This window comes from Heterocephalus glaber, unplaced genomic scaffold (assembly GCF_053883595.1).
Source record: "Heterocephalus glaber isolate CG9 unplaced genomic scaffold, H.glaber_assembly_v1.0 deba00000676, whole genome shotgun sequence".
Classification (NCBI taxonomy): domain Eukaryota; kingdom Metazoa; phylum Chordata; class Mammalia; order Rodentia; family Bathyergidae; genus Heterocephalus; species Heterocephalus glaber.
The window spans coordinates 5136826-5155918 of NW_028258156.1; the positions used below are offsets into that span (position 1 = coordinate 5136826).

Genomic DNA, 19093 nt, shown 5'->3' on the forward strand with positions numbered 1-19093 from the left:
TCTCAAAGGGATGGATGCTTTCCACCTCCCTTAACCTCTGCAGCTGGGAGAGTAAGCTTTCTAGTTTGAGTTGGTTTTAAAATGATTCACTTTAAGATAGCGAGTTTTCCCTACTACCCTGTCAGTTTCAAGAGGCCCTGTCACCAAAGCCTGAAGACATTGGGCACCCATAGCTATGATAGAAAAAGGTACTGGTCCCATGAGCCAGTGAAGAAGATAAGACCCACTCAGCAGGCTCCATTGCCACCATGTAACTGACAGGGAAGTCAGAACTGAGAGGGGGAAAAACGAGTGGACTCTGGGTCTAAATTCCAATTTCAGTGCTTATGAGCTGTGTGACCTTGGATCAGCTATTTAACCTACCTGAGCCTGGGTTTCCTAACCTGTAAAACAGGAATAATGATAGTACTTACTTTATAACATGATCATGAGGGATAAAATAATGAATATACAACTTATTTAAAACATGCAGGGCCAGGGATTTAGCTCAGTGGTTCCACCACCTGCCTTGCAAGCACAAGGTCCCGAGTTCAATCCCTGGTACCAAAAAAAATAAAAATGAATACATAAAACACGCAATAAATTTCAGTGCTGCTGCTAATACCCTCATTATTAGCTTCCCATGGCTCCCCTTTATGCCTTCTTCCCTTTTCTTCTTTTAGGACATGTATCATTGGATTTAGAGCCCACTTTAATCCAATATCCTCTCATCTCCAGATCTTTAATTATATTTGCAAAGATCATTTTTCCACATTCACAGGCTCCAGACACAACTTTTAAGCAGGCCACGATTCAACCCACAATCCTCTCTCCTATTGTGTCAACCTCACACTAAGCCCTCCGTATGAGGTCACCCCAGCTCTCTAAAAGCTCATAAGAGGAAACATGTCTTCCATCTCACTCTATGCCCCTGGTTAATTCTACAGGTCACACCAATTTGATCATGATAGGGTTCAGGACATTTTACTTCCAAAATATAGCACCATAACATCTGAGAAAACCATAGAAGCAAGAAGGCACTCTGACTTTCTCCTGCCTTTCTTATCATCTTTTATAGGTCATAAAGCCCAGAAAAGAATTTTCTGGCCCTCTCCTGAAGTAAGCCAAGGTAGGTGAGAGGTGCCCACCCTATACCCAAAGGAAAGGAATGTCCTTGTCTCTGAAGGCACAAGGACGCGAAACAATCTAAGAAACTGCTCACTAAGTTCCTCTCCTCATACACAGTTTATCCCATTACATCACTCCCCATTTGTCCAATTTTCTCTCCACACTGTCCTTCGATCTTAATATAAAATACACAAGTTCCTTTCTTTCTTTGGGTCTTAATTTCTAAAGGATCCTGTGTCACATACAACCTACATTAAATAAATTGGTATGCTTTTCTTTTATTTTAGGTGAGAGAAATAAATTTTTAATCCCCTCCAGTGTCTGGCACCCACAAGAAACAGCTGAGACACTCCACTCCAGGTCGTGCAGATGAGATTCTGGGACAACAACAAAAAGCTGGCAGGAAAAAGAAGCACTCTGGCCAAAGTCTGCTCTATCTGATGTCTGCATAAAGTATCCTGTCAGAAAATGAAGATGAAAACTTCTCCCTGGCTCCTCCTTTCCAAATTAAGATTAGCAGAAGAAAATCATTGATTTGGATTGTTGTTTAGAGTACCCATTAGCACTAATTTTTTCCCTCTTTGGAATAACAATTGCCTTTCTTTGTCTAGTTTTGTGTCAGGAGAGTATGGCTTGGCTGTTTATCTTTTGGGATTATGAAAGTTTGTGACATTTTAGTGCAAGAAATTAAGATATAACTAGCCAAAGTTAGATCAGCCAACACTTGATTTGCTTTTGTACATTTTGGGGTACTTAAGGGCAATAAAACCATATAATTCCAGTTGAATCTTTGGTCTCACAATCTTTTGCATACTGAAGATTCATCTGATATACCAATTCTTTGGAATTCAAATACTCTATTCTCTAGGATCAATATTAACCAGAATGAATAAGTCTCCAGGTTGAAAGACCTTTAAAAATAATAACAAGATAGGGCCAGAGATGTAGCTCAGTGGTGCCATGCCTGCCTTAAAAGTGCAAAGTCCTGAGTTTGATCTCCGGGTACTGGAAAAAAGAAAAGAAAAGAAAAAAATAATAATAACAAGATAGAACTCAGTATTAATATTAATAAATAATTAAATAAGGAAAAGTTAAACGGAATTAGAAAGTTAATACATTTATTGATTTGCCCAGAATTTCAGCTTGAGGAAAAATGGTCTTAAAAAAGGAAAAATGAGGTAAAAGGGACTTTTTGTTAAAGTTGATGGGGATTTATGGATTTTTTAAAAAAGTACAATTATATTTAACTCCATTTTGAAATCATGAATTTTTTTCAAATGAAGAAATATTTTATAGCTCTTTATAGTGAAAGCACTTTGAAAAAACGTAAGATTTCATTTGTAAAAACAACCAAATGTGAGGAGAATTCATCAGCAACCACACCAGATGAATCCCAGCAATTGAAAAGAGGTGATTGCTGGGTTCACTCAGACCCTCACCACGCAGAGCGAGGGCATGAGCATCAGCCTTACCCTTAGTTGTGCCAAATGTAACTACCCTGGAGTGTGTTCAAATTGCAGAACTGCAGCTCTTGGTCCTACAGGAAACAGAATTTGAACAAGATCCTCGAGGGGTTCACACACACAGAGAAGTTGTGCAGCCAACAACTAAGGGTGACTTTATGAAATAAAATGATTAAACAAGGAAAAACAGTTACAAACAATATACACTTGATTTTTAGTTCCAGCAACAACGCGAACTGAGCTAAAATCTCCTTAACAAGGAGATATTAGATAAACTACAGTAATTTTTTTAAATAGTCAAACTCAAGTGATGTTAAAGGAAATTTTCAAATACTAAAACTCCACAAAGGATATGAATTAATGCAACAGAATCCCAAGGGGACATCAGACAGTTGTAGGTCCTCACAGCAAGGGAGTAGAATCATGAAATCCCCATGAAAAATCAGAGATTGGACCTATTTAAATGATAGAATTTATACTCCTACACAAACCCTGCCCTCCTTGTTTAAAGAGAACAGAATAATCTCTCAAGAGGGTCCAGGAAGAAAAAGTCTCAGGTTTAGTGGGTTCTGAAGCCCTAGTTGTGCCAAATGTAACTATGAACGGCAAATGAATACTGTCTACATGGTGCTGGAATCCTAACTGACAAAGTACCATGAAAATTCATCCTGGACGAGTGAAACCTTTGGGACACCCAGCCACAGCAAATATAAAACCTCCCACAAACCAGGGTACACATGACTCTCACAGATCAAAAAAATAATGCCACCAAAAATGAACCCTCAAGCAAAAATTAAAACCACATGACAAAGGAATTCATTATGATAAGGACATTATCAGGTACTGCTAGCAGTAAATTAGCAGAAGGTGAGATAATAGAACAATTTGAAAGAGACTGCTGTTTTATTTTAGCCTCAAAGCAATTTATTAGCAAGGCATTTTTCTCAGCCTAAAAAAACTGCAGCTATGATATTACTACAGATGAGGAAAGTGACTTGCAGAGAGCTCCTAACTACTAGTAAAGACTGAAGATGTAAATCTACCCCCAATACTTTTCCTACATCCCATTCTGCTTCTAATAAATGTATAACTAACTCTTACCTGACTGATGAACAATTATTTGACTCATATAAAAATGAGAAATTATTTGCTTACATTTGAAAGTGAGAACTTTCATCCGTATACTTGGTCTCAATCCACCCTATATTATATACCTCGGTTCACGAATTTAATTCTTTCCATGATTCTGGTCGCGAATTGGTCCCAAACCAAATCAGATATCCCCATAAGCTTCAGCGTCCCCAGATACAGTTTGCAGACCAAAGCAAAAGTTTTCAAATGCTTCTGTTTGCAAGCCAAATTGTTCGCGAACAAAAGAGTTAATGAACCAAGGTACCATACAACTTACACAAAAAAAGAAATGAAACAACACTGAGATTCCACCTCACCCCACAAAGAATGACTGCTATCAAGAAATCAACCAATAACAAATGTTGGCAGGGTTGTGGGGAGAAAGGAACCCTTCTCCATTGTTGGTGGGAGTGCAGACTGGTGCAAGCACTGTGGAAATCAGTATGGAGATACCTCAAAGAACTAGGGCTGGAGATCGCATTTGACCCAGCTATTCCCCTGCTGGGGATCTTTCCCAAAGAATTAAAAGAATCATACCGCACCAATATATGTGCACCCATGTTTATAGTGGCACAGTTTGTAATAGCTAAAGCTTGGAAACAGCCCAAGTGCCCATCAACTGGAAACTGAATGAAGAAGATGTGGGTTTTTTCTATAAAATGGAGTACTACTCAGTCATAAAGAAAGAAAAACTAGAGACATTTATAGCTAAATGGATGCATATTGAGGTGATACTCTTAAGTGAAACAAATAGGACACACATGTACCGAATAGTTTCTCTGGTGTGAGAAACTGAAAGTGTAAATAAGGATTAAAATGAATAATTGATAATTTGAAATAGGAAGAAAAGGTCAAAAAGGGTAGGAGAAGTAGGAAGGGAAGGAGAAAGGAAAGAAGAGAAAGGAAAAATTATGAGAAAAGGAAAAAATGGAAACAAAGTCTTTGTAAATAGGGAAGGGTGGAGGGGGTGAAGGAGGACAGGGAATGGGGAAAAATAACTAAGATACATCATGTAAAGGTACAAGTACCCAATGATAAATGTAAATGTATTACACACCTAAAATGTACCAATGAAAGAATTTAAGAAAAAAAATGAAGTGGGTAGGAATCTTTGTGTATTTAAAAATTCTTGTTGAGAAAAAGGAAGGGCAAAGTAAGAATTTGAGACACTTGGACAAAATGGGAGGGAATAAGTAAACAGCCATTTGCATTTTCAGGATGATCAAGACAGGGACTTATCTTTTTATTCCAAGACAGGATATCAGGTAACCACGAGAATGTCCAGCCAAGATGAGCTTCTGCTTTTATTTCCAGAGCACCATCATGGTGTCTCTGTCTTTTTTTTTTTTTCCAATGAGTTTATTTGTACATTTTAGGTATACAATACAGTTACATTCATCATTGGGATCTTGTACATTTACATGATATACCTTGGCTCTTATTTTTCCCCATTCCCTGCCCTCCCTTCACCCCCTCCACCCTTCCCTATTTACAAAGACTTTGTTTCCATTTTTTCCTTTTCTCATAGTTTTTCTTTTCCCTTCTTTCCTTTCCCCTACCCTTCCCACTTCCCCTACTCCTTTAGACCTTTTCTTCCTAATTCACATTATCAATTATACCATTTGACCCTTATTTATATTTTTAATTTTTCACACATCATGGTGTCTCTTAAAAGGCACTTTATGTAGCAGCAGCAACCCACAAACTCACACAAAGGCACTAAGGAATTGGTGTACAGCTCAGGCAAGCTGTAATTTCTCATTTCTTACTCTTTCACTAAATTACAATTTAAATTCCATCACTCAAAACTGCCTGATCTTGAGCCAGATGCATATATTACAAAAAGGCATTAAAATCTGACCTTTTCTATCCCCAATAAGAAATGTCATGAGTCCATCACAGAATCATAACTCCCTCATGAGTTAGAGCTAAGAAAGATTTGAACTTCAAAGGGGAATGCTCCAATTACAAGCAAATCTGAAAATTTTGAATTCTAAGGGGGTTTTTGTGTTTCAGAACAAAAGCAATAATGAATGAGTAGATATGAGTGTGCAAAGAATACTATGTGCAAAAAGTAAACGTGAAAATTGTGATGCCTCTCTGAAGTCAGTACTAAGATTGCTGGAAATTTGCAAAATTGGTAACATTTCAGCAGAGGCCCTAAAACCCAAAATGATTATCCACTGGCTCTTTTGCCGGCTAAGATTTGTATCTAGTGGCTTCCTCAATTTATATGCCACAGAAGCTCTGCCAAGAGTACTGTGAGGCTTGGTGATATCAGAGCTTACTCTTAGAATATTTATCATTTTAGCTCAGCGGGAAGACATCCAGGGAGCCTTATCAGTCCTAGTACTTTCAACAGGCTTTCAATCCACAACACACTGAGGATTATCCATCTTCCCTATGATGGCCATCCATGGCTGAGAAAGTAGAAAGAAGGTATGTTAGAGCTTTGTAAAGATGATTAGTTTAAATAAAAAGGAATAAAACAGGGGTCAGGACAGAGAGTATTCAGAGAAAGGTTCAAGGGCAATAGCAAATCAGTTGTGTCACAGTGAAAGGAAGACAGCTGTGGAACATTTCTGGGAAATAGAGACTGAAGTTCTTCCACATCCACCCACACAAAAGCAGACACAGTGTCTCAGCGAAACCCATGATAGACCAGGGTGTTCTCAACATCCATTTATGTCTTCATTCACTTTATTAATTTTTACTGTGCTCCAACTAAGTACATACATACATATATATATATATATATATATCATATATCATATACAGATATTTGAGCTGAGCCTTTAAAAACAAGTAAGATTTGGAATACATATGTACTCTTGGGATGTATAGTACTCTTCTCAGTACCACAAACAAGAGACCAATTAAACCATCAAGATAGGCATGCTCCTCAACCTTCCCTTCATGAATCTATGAATCACCTGGAGAGAATTTTGAAATACTAATGCTGAGTCTCCAACCACAGATTTTTTTTTTTTTTTTTTTTTTTGTGGTACTGGGGATTGAACTCGGGACTTTGTGCTTTCGAGGCAGGCGGCAGAACCACTGAGCTAAATCCCCAGCCCAACCACAGATATTTTTGATTTATTTAATCTATGATGAGACCAAAACATAAGGAGTTTTACTTTTTTGAAGAGTCCCTGGGTGACTCCAATGTATGGCCAGGGCTGAGAATCTGGAGCTAGAACCAGGCAGACATGGAGACCGTATTTACTTTTGGACTTTCATCCCAATACTTTACAAGAATCCCAGCTGCCAATCTCATGAATTGACAAATTTTCCCTAAAGGTAAGATGTAAGAAGAAACACAATATTAAAATATTAACTTCAGCACAGACATTGTCCTTTGGGAATTCCATTTATCAGAGGAGACAATAACATTGAAACTCGATGGACATCATTTGGTGGTCTTCTCAACTCCCTGCCAAAATAACTCCTCCCTAGAGAGGGAACTGAACACATGTAGTCACCAGTGAATGAGCTCAGAGTGTGCACATGCCCCTTAGGGCTTTAGACTGACCTCCTCCTCTAAACAAGGTACTTATGTTCCATTTATCTATTGGTACAAAAGAATCCACCACAAAATGCAGATAGTTTAGTGTTTCAGACCTAACATCTAAGATGGCAACTCATGTGGCTGGCTAGTATTGAATGTTAGCTGGGAGCTCAGCCAAGACAGTTTACCAGAGGACCCACAGGAAGTCACCCTATGGGGATGAGTTCTGAGACACAGGAAGTAGAAGCTGCTAAATCTGAATGCTTGGGACTCCAAAATGGCAAGTGTATTCCATTGATCAAAAAGTTGCAGAGCCTACCCAGATACAAGGAGAGAGGTCATAGACTCCATGTCCTGAGGGGCAAATGTCAAAAAACTTATAGCCATTTCTAATTCTCCACAGCTTTTGAATACATTAGCCCTTCTTATTCTCCCATCATTTATTTGAGCTTAAATAGATACTTTTCCAGTTCTTTGATACCACAGAAAATATAAAATAACTATACTATTTTTCACTGCAGATGCCTTACCTACATTTGAGTTGTTTTTTCCAGCAGTTAGGATGAGTTTGCACTAAACATCTCTCCTCTCTAGCGAGTTTCTTTGGTGACCAAAAGTATATGTCTGCAAAGACAAGTGACCAAGGTGAGATGCACAGTCAGTGAACCAAAGAACATGTCAGGGCCACATACAAGGGTCAAACCCATAGCCTGGGCCATAGACCCACTTTAGAATTTTTCCCCAAATTGTGAATGTTGGAATTTTGCCAGTGTCAGTCCTATAGTTCATAACGATCCAGGGCCCGGCAGTTTCTGCATCACTAAATGTTTGTGGGACTCTGAAATCAATATCTAATCACACTTAGCCAGAGCCCAATATTCTGTGCACTCAGCAGTGTACGGTTTTGGTTGCTAGGTATATAAAAGTTAACATGAGAAACAGGACATTTGTTGGAATGAGCTGCATTAAAATTATTGCCACTTGTTGTACAAATCACTGCTAATGACATTTATTGAGTGCTCACTTAGTGAGGGACACAGTCTACCAGGAATTTTAAGGTGACGTAAAGGAAAGAGAAGGCATTCTTTTTTGACCTCAGAAGCCAAACATTACTTTTTCTTTCCTTGGCTCTTCATTAGTAACGTAGCAGCTATACTACTTTCCAAAATGTCTTTGTCAGCTTTAAAATTCTGGTTTGCTGATGGGCAATTACTAATCTCTTTTCAGTGAGGAACACATTGAGAGACAAAGGAGACCTTTGTAAAACTGACAAGTGTGGCCAGCTCCTTACTGTCACTTTTCTATCTCTAAGCTGCTTAACTCACATTGACTTCCCAACCATATCCCTAAAGGAAGTTCTAATGGCAGCAATGGCATTCCTTCCATTTTTCATAGCTGGCACTCATATAACTAAGAAAAAAATTGCCTACCACTTCCTAAAAGAGAGCTTCTCAAACATTAGTTGCACAAAAATCACCTGGGAATTGTGCTGAAATGCAAGCTCCAGTTCCATAGGTCTTGGGTGGGTAATGCTGATGTTGCTGGTCCTCAGATCACACTTTGAGTAGCAAAGATAGTGGCTACTATAGAGAATTTTACCTGCTCCAGGAGTTCAAAGGAAGACACAGCCCCCAAGTGTCTCTGTATACCTCTCTTTCCTTCTCCTAGGCACTAGAGAATAATATATGTCAATCATGCCTCAAGGAAAGTCTTAGGAACCTCAAATTCTCCACATGATTTCAGCTTTAAAACATCAGCCCAGTTTATAGGCATTAACAAAAGAGAAAACACTGAAAACTGAATTTGAAAACTTTGAATCTATACTGATAGTCATGAATATCAAAGAATTGCTTCAAAGTAGTTGTATTTTTTGACACCAAGAAAAGGAGGTGCATATTTGCTTTCTTTATAGGTCCTACAAAAATTGTTCATTAGCCAGAAATATTAAGACACAACGTTAGGGCCACTAAATTTTTTCTAAATCAGCTACGATTAGAAGCAAAGGGTTTTGAGTTCTTACATTTATTTAGGTTTGAATTATCTAGACATTTACCCTAACTGTCCAAGTTACGGTAAAAACTTACATTGCTATTGCTTTGCATTTTTTCCCTGGTCTTTCACAGTCTTCACCCACATATTGTCTGTTCATCCTATCCCTTAGGGTCTGTGCAATTGGCTCAACCTCTCACTCCTTACTGTGGAATGCTGGCCCACAATCCCTTTGTGTTCCTAAAGGGACTTTAGTTCTTCTGGTCATTTCTATTTTGAGTTTCCTGCCTCTGAGTTTTTGTTCTATTCTTCCCTTTCTAGCAGTTTTCTTTTTTCCTTTCCTAGACTCTCCTCAACTCAGCCCCATTCCTATCTTCATTTCAAGAGGACACTCTTGAAAGCTCTTATGTTTTGAAAACTTTTCAGTGTAGGTCCTGAGTAGAGCTTTGTATTGCTATTACAAATAAATTTAAGTTACACATTGCACACCCCTGTTCTTGATAATTCATCCAGGCATCCCCCTCTAGTGCACTTTGGACCCCTTGCCTTCTTGCTGATTATTCCTTTCCCCCTCCCCCCTCTTCCTCCCTATACTACCCCCAACCATCACCATTGCCTCCAAACAGCTTATGCAGAGCTACTAGCCTCCTTACATTTTCTATTCCTAATCTATGCCGGACTCACTTTCACATTTCACTAAACTATCCATATCCTCTCCTGTACAAGAGTCATTAGCAGATTGCCAGCTTTTTGTAAGGGGATCCACCTCTTTAGAGGCCCATGATATTTGAAACTGCATTTTTTAGTTTCATTAGTTGACCTAGTAACTGTGAGATAAGAAGCACAGGTATTAGTACGCCCATCTTACAGATGAGGATACAAAACCCCAGGAAAATCATGTGACTTACTCATAGTCACTTAGAGGCAGAGCAAAGACTAAAATCCCAGGCTTCACAATGTCTAACCTATTCTTTCTATTGAGTCATTTTTCTGCCGTGCAAGATCATATATAAAACTTTACATAGTCAATAAATCATTAATTTTCTAGGGCCCAAGTTGCATAAATATGTTATGTCACTTAATATAATTTCTTGATGATTTCTTTAAAAGCTTTTTGTTTTCAATGCTAATTAGCAACACTATGTACAACTGCTTTTGAACAGAGGCCACAAATCAACATTTTTCTCTCCCAGTTTCTTAAGTGTGAATTCAGGACTTTGGAAGATAGTCCATGAAGGAGAGCAAAAGAAAACTTATTTTGTAACCTGCAGCTTTTCATAATTTTAAGAAAGTTACTACTAGCAAATGTCTTGAACAGGACTGCAAATTAACAAATAGAAGTCATGGGCCAGGATTTAGCTCAGTGGTTTCAGAGCCTGCCTTGCAAGCGCAAGGTCCTTAGTTCGATCCCCGGTACCAAAAAAAAAAAAAAAATAGAAGTCATAGTTACCACCAAGCAATATGAAACCATTGCACTCTAGAATTATTATTTCACTTTCTCAACACTCAAACCTTCTGAACTACTAGAGGACCTCAAAGATCTGAGAATCCTAACGTTACACTCTACAGTCTGCAGTCCTGGTCACTAGACCGAAGTTGTTTTTTAGGCAACGTGCGAATGTGGTAAGTTTACTATTCAGGTGTTAATTTGTTTATTCTTGCTCTAAAATTGCTTTACCCCAAAATTCACAGAGCAGGTTCTATAGTTAAGACAAAAAGGAGGGGAGCCTGCATAAGAAAGTGAGAATAGTTAGTACAGGGTCTGCACCACTCTTGGCTTATGCACCCAAAGTGGATCTTTCCACTTACTGCACTGATTTGTATGCCAGTCTCCCCTGGAAACACCCTCACAGACACACCTGGGCAGCCCAAGCATTCCATACCAAGATAGAACCATCTGTGCTTCCCTTTAAGCAGAAGAGGGACAGATTCAGTGCCTACTGAACCATTGAAAGTAATTAATGTAGTGATTGAGCATAAATTATGCTTTACCAGCTATCTGAGAATTATTAATCCAGTCAAATTGATACCCAAAATCAACCCACAGAGCTGAAAAAGTGGTCATGTGATCATTTTCTTCCAGATTGCCACTTTGCAAATGTGGGAAAATTTCTCTTCTACACAGGTACAAATCTATACAAATCAGTGTAAATATTGACTGTGCCATATGATCTACAAGCACTCCTTAAAAGTGGCCATTCTTTGTAGTCTAGATTGAATTATTTTCATATAATCACCACACCTTACATGTTATGCTGTAGCTTTATACTCAAAGACATCTATATTTTTTAGTACAAATTAACACCGAGTCTCTCATTTGAGAGTTCCTGGCACCAATGTTTTTGGCTTTGTTCTTTCTCTAATCAATTAAGTATTTCAATTGTTTCTTGTCTAACTTAGATTTGCCTTTATTATTTTTTCTTATTCTTTTTCTTCACACAACCAACAGTCATTTCTCAATAAGTAACTGTTTAATTTGCTAAGGAAATCAAAGTGTGGTTGTAGGGAAGGGGACAAGATGCAGCCATGGAGGAGTATTGTAACCTGATCCTAGACCTGGAGCTCACCTAAGTAAGGAGACCTTGAGTAGGAAACTTCAGCTCTCTGGACTTTGGTTTCCACTTCTGTAAAATGAGGTTACAGTGACTTCCTTCCATTTTCACAAGGTAAAATTGTCACCACATCATCCTTGCCAACCTTCTCTCCCTCACAGCCCAGAAATAGAAGAGCTCTTTGCTATAGTTCCGATAAAGAATGTCCCCCAAAGCCTCATGTGCTTAGGGAGGCACTTTTGAAAGGTGACTGGTCATGGGGGCACTGTACTTATCAGTGCACCCACTGTTGAATTCAGCAGCTAAGTGTGCTGTTGGAGGGTGGTTCTGATCAGAAGAGGTGGGTCACTGGGGGTGTGACTCTCCCAAGCTCCTCCCTTTGCTCCGTGCTTCTTGGCCACAATCACATGAGCAGCTTTCCTCCGTCAGACCCTTCCATCATCTCCTTCCTGCTTTGAAGCTAGCCAACCATGGAATGAAACTATGAGCTAAAATAAACCTTTCCTTTTTTAATTTGTTTTAGGTATTGTGCCTTAGCAACAAGAAAGTGACTAAGACACCCTTTTTCATTCTAAGACTGTCTCTTCCATTTGAGATTTGAATTCATTATCCCTAGTTTCCATTAGTATGTTGCTCTTTCTCGTAAGTCTTTAATCCCTTTTTCCTCATTAACATTTCTCCTTTTCCTATGGAAGCTTAGCCCCACATGCAACCTCAAGAACCAGACAATCGACTTCTGTGGCTTTCTCCACAATTCAATTAGTAGATTCCCCTCTAATTCGAACTCCTTCCTCTGCAGTGGATCCATTTGAAACCACCTCAATTTTCAAGTGATTGGGAAAAGTTTCTATATCATTTCATTTGTTGTTGCTGATAACACAATACTACAGACTTGGTAAGTTATAAAGAAAAGAGGTCTATTTCACTCAACTTTCTGAAGATGCAATGTCCAGTGGCTGCATCTGGTGATGGCCTTCTTGTTGACAGAGTGCTGAGATGGTGCAGGTATCACATGGCAAAAGACAAGGGGCACACACGTAAATATATGTCTCCTCTGGTATCCTTCTGTCTTCTTATAAAGCCACCAAGATTCAGTCATGGGGATTACACCCTGATGACCTTACCTAACACTAATCAGCTCCCAAACACCCCACCTCTAAACACCATAGTCAGATTTAAGTTTCTGCCTCTTAATAATACACACTGGGGGGCCGAGGATTTAGCTCAGTGGTTCTGCTGCCTGCCTCGGAAGCACGAGGATCCAGGTTCAATTCTCGGTACAAAAAATAATAATAATAATACACACTGGGGGTTACACTCTTCTATGAATTTTAGGAGGACAAACCCTATTCAAACCTTAGCAACAGGCATCAGATTCTAATGGAGCAAAACAGACTCAAGGAAACATTTTGTTTCCAGAGGGGCACATGTTGGAAATGAACCATTAACACAGAATAATTACAAGGAATAGTAATCTACTCATTTTTATATTTAATAATTTGCTTGAAACAGAGTATATTTTTTTCCATGAAATTAAGGAGAAGCTTTAATGAAAAGTTTTTTTAGAATATATAATTTGCATGAATGCATTTTTAAATTGCAGTGCCATTTAAGAAATTGGGTAAATTTTTAATTACTATTTTATTTTCCTTGGCTTATAGTTTTATTAACTTGTGATTGATTTTGTTAGACTAGAAAAATATGTAAGAAGATAACATGTCCCTTAAAGGGCCTACACTAAACTGTGCCAGTGGAAGATAATGAAAAACCAGATTTTTCAGCTCTCTCTGACATGGGAAGTACAGATATTCGATTATCTTTTTCCCAAAATTGCAGGTAGCAAAACTTCAGGTTTATTTCCTCTGCTCCTGTACTTACCAAGCCCTGAACTCACTCTCCCAACAAGCCTTGGAAATAAGGAATGAACATTGACAGGACCAGTCAAAGCTGTGGCAGTTTTCAAAATGCTTTCAGTAAATACAGTACTAATATTAAGTTCATCATGCTGGAGAACCAGAAGGGGTAGGTAAGCATCTTTGGTCTTTCCATGATTTCCTGGTGTCATATAACAGATAATCTTCCTCATATTTATTCATGCATCCCTAATATGTATATTATATACTTGCTGTGTGCCAGAAACTAGTCTAGGTCAACAGCTTTCACAGTGTAGTCCCCAGACTGGCAGCATAAGCAACACCTGAGAACTCGAACATGTTAGAAATGAGTGGTGTTAACTTAATTCACACCTACCTGACTGAAATCCCAGGGCAGGCCCATCAGCCTGTAGTCGAACAAGCCCTCCAGATGATCTGGATGATGCTAAAATATGAGAGTCATTGTTCCCAGACTTCGAGATATAAAAGCAAGTACACACACCTTGGTCTCAAAAAGTTCTCTGGGTCAGTGGAATAAAACACAAGTAAATAAATAATTATACTGTCATGAGCTACATCCAGGCTAATAAGAATATAAAGGAAAAGCATTCAGACAGGGCCTTCTGACTTTAAGCTCAGCATTTTGAAGAACTATGAAGGAAGAAGTGGAGCAAACATGAGCTGTCTACCTAATGTGGCAGCAATTGTGCCTTTCTGGGCCCCAGTGTGTTCAACTGGTGAAGAACGACATCAAAAATGTTCATAGAGAACAGATGATAGGAAACAGGGAGATAGACTTTTAGAGATTGGAAAGGGGGTCAGGGGAAGGAGCAAAGGGGAAGGTAGGGATGAAAGGAAAGGAGATCAGAAAGATCAAGATATGATAAATAAATTTATATGACCCCTCTTAATCCTAATATATAGATATAGATATTCCCCAAAATGAATGTAATTATTCTGTATTGGAAACATATACCAACTTTTTAAAAGTGCTGAACCAGGATCTACTCCAAATAGAGTATCCTAAAGTTTCTCCCATGATTCTGTGATTCTCTGTTCCCATGCCCCAAGGACATTACAATCAAACCTGTAGTCGAGTATAAGAAGACCTGAAGGGGGCCAGGGATTTAGTTCAATGGTGCCTCTGCCTGCCTTGCAAGCTCAAGGTCCCGAGTTCCATCCCCAGTACCAAAAAAAAGACCTGAAGGATGAATGAAAGGACTGTTGTGGTTCATTCTTTGGGAAAAGGCAGAATGGACCCTCTGCATGCAAGGAAGATGAGAGTTGGGGTGCCTTTTACTTTGTTCAACACCAGCCTCCTTATAACATCAACCACTTCCTAGGAAGGAAAATGCAGTGACTGTCCCCATCTTTCTAACTGAGACTACAGGAAAAGGAGCCTCGAGACCTCCTGGTGGGACATTCCACACACATATGAACATTTTGCTCCTTAATGATAGCTACCATATACATGAATTGTGCTTTTTCCAAACTTGGCTTATTTTACATTCGTCAACTATCTATGACCAAAATATTTCCATTCCTTACAAAGAAGAAAACTCTAAATCCCTGAAGGAGTGATGCCATAGGTTGAATTGTGCCCCCTACACACACACTCTCTCTCTCTCTCACACACACACACACACACACACACACAAACTCATATGGCAAAGTCCAAACCCCCAGTAGTGCAGAATATGCCTTTATTTGGAAATAGGGTGGTTGCAGGTTGCAGATATAATTAGTTATGATAAATAATCATAATGGGCTATGACTGGGATCCTTATAAAAAGAGATAATCTGGCCACACACATGCACATAATGGGAATGCTATGTGAAGATGAAGGCAGGCATCAGGGAGGTTCTTCTACAAGCCAAGAAGGCCAAAGATTGTCAGCAAACCACCAGAAGTGAAGCAAGAGCATGAAACAGATTCTCCCTCCAAGCCCAGAGAGGCCAACCCTGCCAGCACCTTATTTCAGCCTCCAGAATTGAGCCAGTAAATTTCTGTTATTTAGGCCAGTCAGTGTGTGGGCCTCTGTTATGGCAACCACAGCAAATTCTGAAAAGGATTGGACATGGGTGGCTTCATGATATTCTAACAGAAAAGACACAAAGAAGAGTGTCTCCCAACCCTGCTACAGAGCACACACAAAGCTTTGGCATCTCACAGGCAGTGGGGCCTTGGGCATACCTAGGGAAACAACAGAAGCAGCCAGAATGCAGGGGTTCTTGGGGAACCCTGCAGGACCCAAGCAGGAGCTCAGAAAAATGCGAAGAAAGAGTGAAAGCTGAGGCTACCACCCTTCTGGGAAGGCATGTGACTATTCCTTCCTTAAGGGCCTTTCATAAAGGCACTGGGGTTTGTTACTTAGCAGGAGGCACACTTCCCCCATCAACAAGAAGAGCAAAAGTCACTGAAACAACCAGCTTAATCTGATCAACATTTTAATTAAGAAAATGACCCATAAGTTTGAGTTCTCTGCTGGCACTGCTGTGCTCATCTTGGGGAAAGTGGTACTTCTGATACCATTAAGGTGGAGCTGTTAACCGGAATTATCTTGTGTCTGGAGAACGCAGCAGTTTGGGAGGACTGCAGAGAGGATAGGAGGAAATGTGTTCTGAAAACATTAACAACTTCAGTCAGCTATTTTGCCCACCAGTCAAGAATAACTTATACAGCAATTTCAAAATGAAATATGGGAAATAAGGAAAGGAAGAAAGAAAAAAATAAAACAAAATTGTGATATAAAAATGTTGAATCGGTCATTTTCAATTTTCAGTGTGCCTTAAATTAAACATAGGTGTTTTGGGTTTTCTTTTTGCAAGACAGGGTCCTTTTTTAATAATAAAACATCTTGTTCTTTTTAATGAGCCCATAAGAAGAGGAGCATATAGAGATATTAGGAACATATAAAGGGAGGCAACATGTTGGATAATATAAATATATATATAATTTGTTATATATATGTGTGTATATTTATATATTAATTATAATATCATGAACTACATACATTTAGGCTAATAAAAGTATAGGAGCACAGACCATTTTATATATACTATATGTAAAATTCAGAGTCCCCAAAATCAGTTTGTGATCAGAGAGTCTCCTGGAGAATTTAAGAAAATTACAACAGACACAAAGAGAATGAAAACCTTGGTGGTTTAAAAGAAGATGATGTTTATAAATATTACTGAAAGTAAAACAATCCAGGATTTACAGTAATTATATAGCTTTTAAGAGACATTTATAATTACATAATTAATATAACAAACTTACAAATAAGTATCATAGATATTTTTAAACCCACACTTGACAACTGTTAATAATTGTAAATTCTGGATGGTAGAAATATCTATGTTAGTTAAATTATTCTTTGCCAGTATGCCAAAAATATTTTTTAAATCTCTTATTATCTTATCCAATAAGCGTCTTTTACTATAGATCTGACATTTACTAGTATTAGGAGTTGGGGCAATTTTTACTCTTTCTGAACTACTTCCTCATCCATAAAGTGAAGTTCATAATAATATAAGGTTATTATGAGGATTAGAGATGGTGTGCTTAAAAGAGTTAATGGAAAGTAGTAAGCTTCCCCAAAATAGTAACTATTTTATTCCTGAATCTCTTCTCTAATGCCCCCAATGTGTAATCATCCCAGAAACATCACCCTCTGGAGCTTCCTATTACATTTTTAAATTCTTAATTTCTAGAAAGTCCTTTAAATGGTCACCTTGTAACTGTCACTGATGGTCCTAGTTGGGACTACAAAGTCCTTCTACTCAGCATTCTTTCAGCATTTAAATTCAGCTGAGAATCCCCCATGCCCACCTTCTCCCATTTCCAAAGTTTCTCTTAACTATCTCGGAACAGCTCAATGTCTTTATCATCCTAGATAATAATACTTAATTTTTAGTTCCTGAGCCATGATCATGAGTTTCCTCTAATCACACTTCCACTGACCTTTATTTCTCTTTAAATTGCAGTGCTGGAGCTAGAAGGGAGCTGGACTCTCCTCCTGTCTCAATCTTAGCTCTAGATCATGGTTGAACAAACATTTTCTATAAATATCGAAAGCTTTACGAGCTATACGATCTCTGTGCAATGATTCAATTCTGCCATTGCAGTTAAAAGCAGCCATAAGTGATGCATTGATAAATGGGCACTGCTGTGCTCCACTAAAACATTTTTTTTACAAAAACAAAGAAACAGCCATAACGATCAATAGATCATAATTTGCCAAACTATGTTTTAGATGATACCTTCCTACTAAAGAAGGCCTTTTACAAACTGACATCACAGTTTTTTAACAGATTTGTCACTGAGCTATGTTTGGCTTAAACTATCTAGCATTAATGTGAGTTCCTTTCTAGGTGCAAAGAAGGACATATATACAAGCATAGGGGTTAGACAACTTCACTCTTGGTATCTGCAGCAGAAAGAAGCATGTTGGAGATTGAAGAATTGGTTCTTCTTGCTGGTTTCTATACAGAAACAGCAGCAAGCACCCTACACATATCCACCCAGAGGCCACAATAACTGAGCTTAGCACAGAGAGAAGTTGTTGGAGGTTTTCTACAGATTTCCTGCAGATTTGAACCTCCCAAAGAGAGACCTTTATCTTCATCCGTGTTGCAAATCATCATAGTCAATTCAGCTCAACTCAACAAACTGATGGGTAAATTTTGTTGTTTTTTTTTGTTTGTTTGTTTTTTGTATTAAATTCTTTTATTGGTACACTGTAGGTATACAACACAATTACATTTCTCATTGGGAATTGTACCTTTACATAATGCATCTTGGTTCTTATTTTTTCCCCATTCCTAGCCCTCCCTTCATGCCCTCCAAACTTCCCTATTTACAAAGACTTTATTTCCATTTTTTCCATTTCTCAGCATTTTTTCCTTTCCCTTCTTTCCATTCCCCTGCCCCTCCCACTACCCCTACCCCTTTGGACCTTTTCTTCCTATTTTACATTATCCATTATTCATTCTAATCATTGGTACATTTTAGGTATACAATATAATGACATTCATCATTGGAAATTTGCACCTTTACATAGTCTCTCTTGGTTCTTATTTTTCACCCTTGCCCAGTCCGCCCTTCAACCCCTCCAGTCCTCCCTGTTTACAAAGATTTTGTTCCCATTTTTCCATTTTTGCATATTAATCCCATTCCCTTCTGTCCTTTCCCCTAGCCCTCGCACTTCCTTCCCCTTTGCCCCTTTTCTTCCTATTTCACATTACCTATTATACATTTAGTCCTTATTTACACTTTCAGGTTCTCACACCAGAGAAACTATTCAGTATTTACACATTTGTGTCCTATTTATTTCACTTAAGAGTACTGCCTCAATGTGCATCCACTTAGCTATAAATGTCTCTAATTTCTCATTTTTTATGGCTGAGTAGTACTCCATTTTATTTTAAAACCCACATTTTCTTTATCCAGTCCCCAGTTGATGGGCA

At 38.5% G+C, this 19093-nt stretch overlaps 1 long non-coding RNA gene across 2 annotated transcripts in view; it reads right to left on the bottom strand.

The window, feature by feature from the left end:
* Positions 1-19093, bottom strand: part of LOC147829224 (uncharacterized) — a 132483-nt gene that overhangs the window by 55318 nt on the left and 58072 nt on the right. Inside the window, exon 1 of one of the 2 annotated variants that reach the window (XR_015449339.1) lies at positions 7740-15779. The exons of the other annotated variant lie outside the window; for it this stretch is intronic. This is a non-coding gene — a long non-coding RNA (uncharacterized LOC147829224). Of the gene's footprint in view, positions 1-7739; positions 15780-19093 lie in introns of those variants that run through there. 2 annotated transcript variants of the gene reach the window in all.